The sequence below is a fragment of the Ciconia boyciana genome, chromosome 15, assembly GCF_034638445.1.
Source record: "Ciconia boyciana chromosome 15, ASM3463844v1, whole genome shotgun sequence".
Classification (NCBI taxonomy): Eukaryota; Metazoa; Chordata; class Aves; order Ciconiiformes; family Ciconiidae; genus Ciconia; species Ciconia boyciana.
The window spans coordinates 13,918,269-13,924,268 of record NC_132948.1 but is presented as its reverse complement, the minus strand read 5'-3'; positions in this window follow the sequence as shown (position 1 = coordinate 13,924,268).

Below are 6,000 nucleotides of genomic sequence, written 5' to 3'. Positions count from 1 at the left end.
CCTACAAGTGGCTCAGCCTGAGCAAATACCTGCAGAAGTCCACAAGCCTGTACCTCATGGCAGAATTGGGACTGTGACGATGATGGCCAAAAATTAATGCACCCTACTGAATTCAGTGCAACTCCAGTAGCACAACATTTTTGACTGTTCTAAGCCAGTGATAATGTTCAGCTTTTTCATAGGCTTTCAGCTGGATTGGACATGGAGCAACAACCTTCCAGCTGTATTTGCTCCTCTGTTGGGGTCTACTGGCTGTTTCAGTGCCAGTGGAGAACTGTTAGATTCAACATCTGTCTGAGAAAGCCCACTTCTTTTTGCCAGTCCTTTCAGTAAACAGACTTCTACCTAAAAGCACAGCTATATTAAAAACATGCCTTAATATAAAACTTGATCTGGACAGTATTTTCTGCCTAAGATAATATTCGATTAAATACTGATATGAGAGCTGACTGCAAATTCTGTTACTGTAAGGTTGGCGGTTTAAGAGTAAAGGTGGAGATGAGACAAATGGATTCCAAGAAGGAACTTAGGGTCATAGTCCATAGAAGTCAGCTGACAGGTAGAGCCAAAGATTACTTTGTTCCTGGGATTAGGAACGCCATTCATGAACCATTTTTTAAAAACAGTACTACCAAAAAGCAGCCTCTGGCTATACAGAGTATGAGAGCAGAGACAGTGACTGCAGCAGAAGCGGGAACACAGGGAACCAGAAGACAATATTGGTCAGCATGAAAAGCAGAAGCCTCAGCACGCAACCAGACGAGCCATTGTTTAGGTTTTTGTAAGTTTTCTGGCAACAGGAACAAGTAAAGATGGATTTCAAGGAGTATAATGAGGTAATTACTGTATCTGTAATAGCTGGATATTAAATTACATTTATATCTCTCTTGCACATTTATTTTCTTTACTAGAACTGTCATAAACATAGAAGCTGTCCTTGAAAACTTCCTAGATTTATTTCCAGTGTGTGAGTCTCTATCTCTGTCTTATCACAGCACCTCTGAAATTCCTTACAGTAAGTTATGGTGGTTATCAAAAACATCAGTCTGCAACCTAGAATCCCTGCGCAGCAGCTGTCAGGCAGGTTCCGACCACCTTCCCCTGTTGAGGGACTGAGGCTCTCTGCCATTTGTGGGAGACGAGGTCCTCAAGTATTTTTTTTTCTGTTGTTGCGTGGAGTAAATCTAAGACCATGCAAATAATCTTTGATCATGGTGAATGGTGATAATTCTCTCTTAGCAAACAAGCACCTGTTCTGAAATTACAGTAGAAGATAATAAAAGACAATGGATTGAGGACTATGAAGTTGGATTTTAAAAAGGTAGGAGCTCAACTCATTCTTATTAAAATCGGTGAGAGCTGTAATGTTTATAAATTAGAGCTTTGTAAAACATAAGCATGTGGGTTGAATGTTTTAGTCTTGGCAGTTATTTATATTCTGTTTTTACAATGACAGGTTTATTGGGTTTTTTAATGTGTGTTTGGATAATTGTTGGGTTTTATCTGTATGCTATTTACTACAGTGTGGTCATCAGCACAATATCACAAGCATGAAAGCAACAGATCTGCCTGCAATTGTGTTGTGTGTTATAAATCCTCTCTGCAGAGTCAACCTGTAGTTTTAATACAATACGAGGAATATATGGGTAGTGCACCTTCGTGTTGCAGCTACAGGTGCTAGAACACAGTGCAGTCTGTACATTGGAAGAACTGTCCCATGTGCAAGTGGGAATTGCTGCAGTTTTAGAAGGAAGCATCCCAAAATTCCATTTAGGAAACTTCTGTATAATCTTAATAAGTGAAACAGTGATGAGACTAATACTGCCAAAATTAAAAGTATATATATAATTTCTGAAATATGTGTTCAGATTTTAAGGCATCTCATTTGATTTAGAACCATCCTCAAGATGAAGTTAAAATTCAGCACCTTCAGGCTAATCTTGTGAAATACTTAATCCCTGTGTCGTGCGCACCACTTTGAATAGGTCTGCTGATTAAGAGCGAGAGTCTTTGCACATTGTCATTGTGACCCTACTAATAAACGCTTGTGGCATCGGGTCTGTAATAAGCATAGCAGAGAGGTCATCTTACTAAAGTAAACACATTCATCTTGGCTGAAACCACAGCGCAGCACGTTGTGGTGTCATTCTGCTCTAAGTAAAATAGACAAGGATTATATTCAGGGCTATCCAGTCACCATACACCTTTACTTTCTGATCCAGCACTAAATGTTCCCAGCATATAATCACTGCATGGAAATCTCTCATGGCTTTTGGGCTTCCAGCCTTTTTAATGCAGTGAGATGGATACCAGGTTAGGGATTCTTCTCTCTGCCTTACCTGGCTACAGCACTTCTATGCTAGCAATAACAGGCATTTGGTCAACGGTAAATGTGCTCCAAAGCCTCTGCATCAACACGAGCAGAGTGGCAGTTTGAAGCCTTAGGGACCTGGCAGTATCTTGTTGCAAGAGGAATTATTTGGCTATTGGCCTTCTTGTGCCACGATAATACCAGCTTGCCATCTTCTCCAAAGCTGCAGCAGAAAAGATAAGAGGCTGGCTGGAAACATCTCAAGTATGAGACAGTTGAGCCTTCCTTATTTATTTCTCTCCTAACTTGCTAGCTACTTTTGCAAAGACTTCATGCAATTTCATGCAAACGTTGCGTTTGTTCACATCTCCTCTTACAGAGTCTGCTGGAACTACGGCAAGAAGGGGGCTTGCACAAACACTAGATTGCACAATTATTTGATGGGCTGCAATACCTCTTTGCAACAGGATGAGGGCCTCCGTTCTGTATGTCTGGGTAATTTAACAGAGATCTGAGACTTTGTTGTCTGTTTTTATTGCTGTTTTCTTCTAAATAAGTACTACTTAAAGTAGAAAAATATTAGGCTATATGAAAAGTCTGAGTGATGGGCTAGTAAATGTAGTTGGGATTTCATTAGGAAAATGGTAGGTGATGTTAGTGTGCGTGAATAACTGCAGCTGGAATCTACAATTGCAGATCATCGCTGGCATAATATTTTGCCTGTGGTTTTTTTTTTTCTTTAAAGCTAGTGTTCAAACACTTTAAACATCAAAGTCTTCCCTTCTACACATTATTCATTCTTGCAAATGTCAAATATCATGCAGTAGAATGATCAGAAAGGTATGTCTCTTTAGATATGGTAAATCAATCTTGTGTCCTTTTGGAAAAGTGGTTAGGAATGATTTTATGGTTTTTAACTTGAATTCAGGTTGGTTTTTTTTTTTCAACTTAAGCTTTTTAAAATTCAAAAAACTTTCAAGCAACTTTTCAATCACTCTCTTCTCCTCTTGCCTCTCCCCAAAAGTAAAATCTTACTTATTTTGTTTCATCAGCAAGTCAATTCCTTCATCTCCTTCTAGAGACATGAAAATGAAATTCAACAGAAAACATCTAGGAAAAAATTGAAACTCATATTGATTATCTGAGTAGGTACCCACCATACCTGGGACTGTACAACAGAAGGCATGGTGATTCCAAGGGTTCTGCTATAGAGATGGTACTTTTTAGGTCTGACATGGTCTTTTTTTATAACTTTTTCTGACCACTTTTGGGGAAAACTTGAACTTGGGAAATGTCCAGATGATGATGGGTAACTTGGTTGTATTCAATTGCTGCACAATCTATGGTTTTCACTAGCTAGTAAAAAAATCTAGTTCCTCTGTATTGGTTGAGGTTAGTAGCTCCAAATGAACTGGGGTCACATTGACTTGGAGTCTGTTGCCTTGACTAGTTGCACCATGGGCTCTGCAGATAATGGCTGTAAGACCGATGCTTTACTAAAGGTTCTTTTCAAAATCTTTTAGTTCAGTGTTGTTTGAAGTGAAATTTACTGTCTCTGACCTCAGTAGCTAAGCAGAACAGGATTGTAAAAGCAGAGGAAACTGTTTTCCTCTATATCAACATCTTCATGCCAAGATGGAGTGTTTTGCAGTAACCAAGAGTCAACAGAAGCAAAGATAACTGTTGCAAGATCAACATTGTACAAGACCAAGCACAGTTTCAAGGAGAACCACAGACAATAGCAAGGTTTGAGTTTTTTATGCTGCTGTTATCATTGCAGCCTTAGCTATTTGACAGTCCAGTAGCAGCCCAGAAGTGGCCCAAGGCGATAAACCATTTTTCCTACGTTAGGGGAGATGCCTCTGACAGATGGCTATTTTAGAGTGCTGACTGGTTTTTTAGAGTCTTTACCTCTGGCTACTGAACATCATCTTCATCTTCAGCCAGCTGTCCTTCATCCAGGTGCTTATTCTGGCTGAGCACAGTGGTAGCAGAGAGATGTAAAGAGTATGATCAACTATAGACTGTCATTTGAATACACAGTATCTTGGTGTTTCTTTCTAGCAGCTTCCTAATCCATCTCGGATGATAGGAGTGAAAACATGAGCCCTATGGAGATGAGCAGGAGTAAAAATCAATGAAAGAGAGTAATCGTGAGAGAGAATAACAGCGAGCGAGCGGGAGAGAAACTGGATTTGTAATTTGGAATGGGATCCCAGCATTGCCTCTGGCTTTTTCTGTTGATTTGGAACAAGTTACCAATGCCTTCCCATGTTCCCCGTCTGTAAGATGGGTCAGCAATCAGAGCTGATTGGTATGGTTTCAACAAAAGCATTTTCACTGAAATCCAGATGTTGCATGTATTGGTTTTGATCTAGTTTTCTTTTGGCAATATAAGCCTTTCAGAGGGAAGAAAAATTGGAACCTGACCCTTTTGGGCAGGATACAGTGGCTTCAGCTCAATGCTGTTTGTGTGAAAATATTTCAAAGCTTTTTGGTTTTGTTCCAATGCAAAAAGAAAATACATTTTCTGACCTTGAACTTTTTCCAAAACCACTACTGCCATCCTTCAGTCAGCTCTAATAGTGTATCTTTTGTAACTTGCTTTGAGATCTCTGAATGAATAGTGATTTATAAGAGCTAGCTGTTATTTGAATGGTGTTAGGTAAGGTTTCAGCCATATAAGTATATTCTCATGTTCTGTACACACCGTAGACTATTTTAAGCTGACCATTTAAGAACATTTACTTAGCAAAAGGAAACAACTGTTTGACCTAAGTCAATCATGGATGAAATCATGTCTTTGAAAGAGCCCATTTAAAACTGCAGTGATGTGGAAAAAAGAAAAACCATCAAAACTTGGTAAACTCTCTGAGATAGTTGAAGGCATTTTACAACTCTTGGGACAAACTATACACTCGTGTCAGAATCCAAACTGAATTCTTGTGGCCAGCTTGTGAACTTGGAGTTCATAATGGAAATAGTGATCTAACAGATTCTTAACTCTATCAAGACCAGCAGGTGTTGCTATAATATATTAAATGCTGTGGAGACATCTAGTAAGCTACACTTGAGCGTTACTTCAATACATTTTCTTAAACCATATTAGTATTTTTAGGAAAATGTAATGCTATGACAGACTTGCAATAAGAATACTACTAAAATAATCAAAACACTGGAAAATTGCAGGTTCTGAGCTGCTTCTGCTGAGCTGACTGAGAGTTTTACTGCTGCTTCAGTGAAAGAACATCTGACCCTGCGTTTAGGTAATATTTGAGACTTCAGCGTCTTTGAGAGTACAGTTCTGTAGGAAGTAACCAAATCTTGTACATATTTCTACAGAGACATACCTATTTGCAAGAGATGACACTACAGAAACCTGTGGCATCTTTTGCCAGAGACAAGATTAGATTGTGGTGAAATTCTGGTCTAGGCTTGTTCTGCGCTGCTGATCCCTCCCACACAGGTTTCACTGGTGAGCCCCAAAAGACAAGGGGATAATTCCTCTAAGACAGAAACACGTCTTCTCAAACAAACTGCACCCTCAAGGGCCTTGCAGAAGGTGAACAACAGGAGGGTCAGAACTAGGACAGCAGGGGAGAGTTTATACCTCGGGAAACCCTGAGCAGGCCTTGCCAAATTACAGTAAATTCAGGGAGGTTGTAACTTTTGCTGGATTTTGAGCTTGG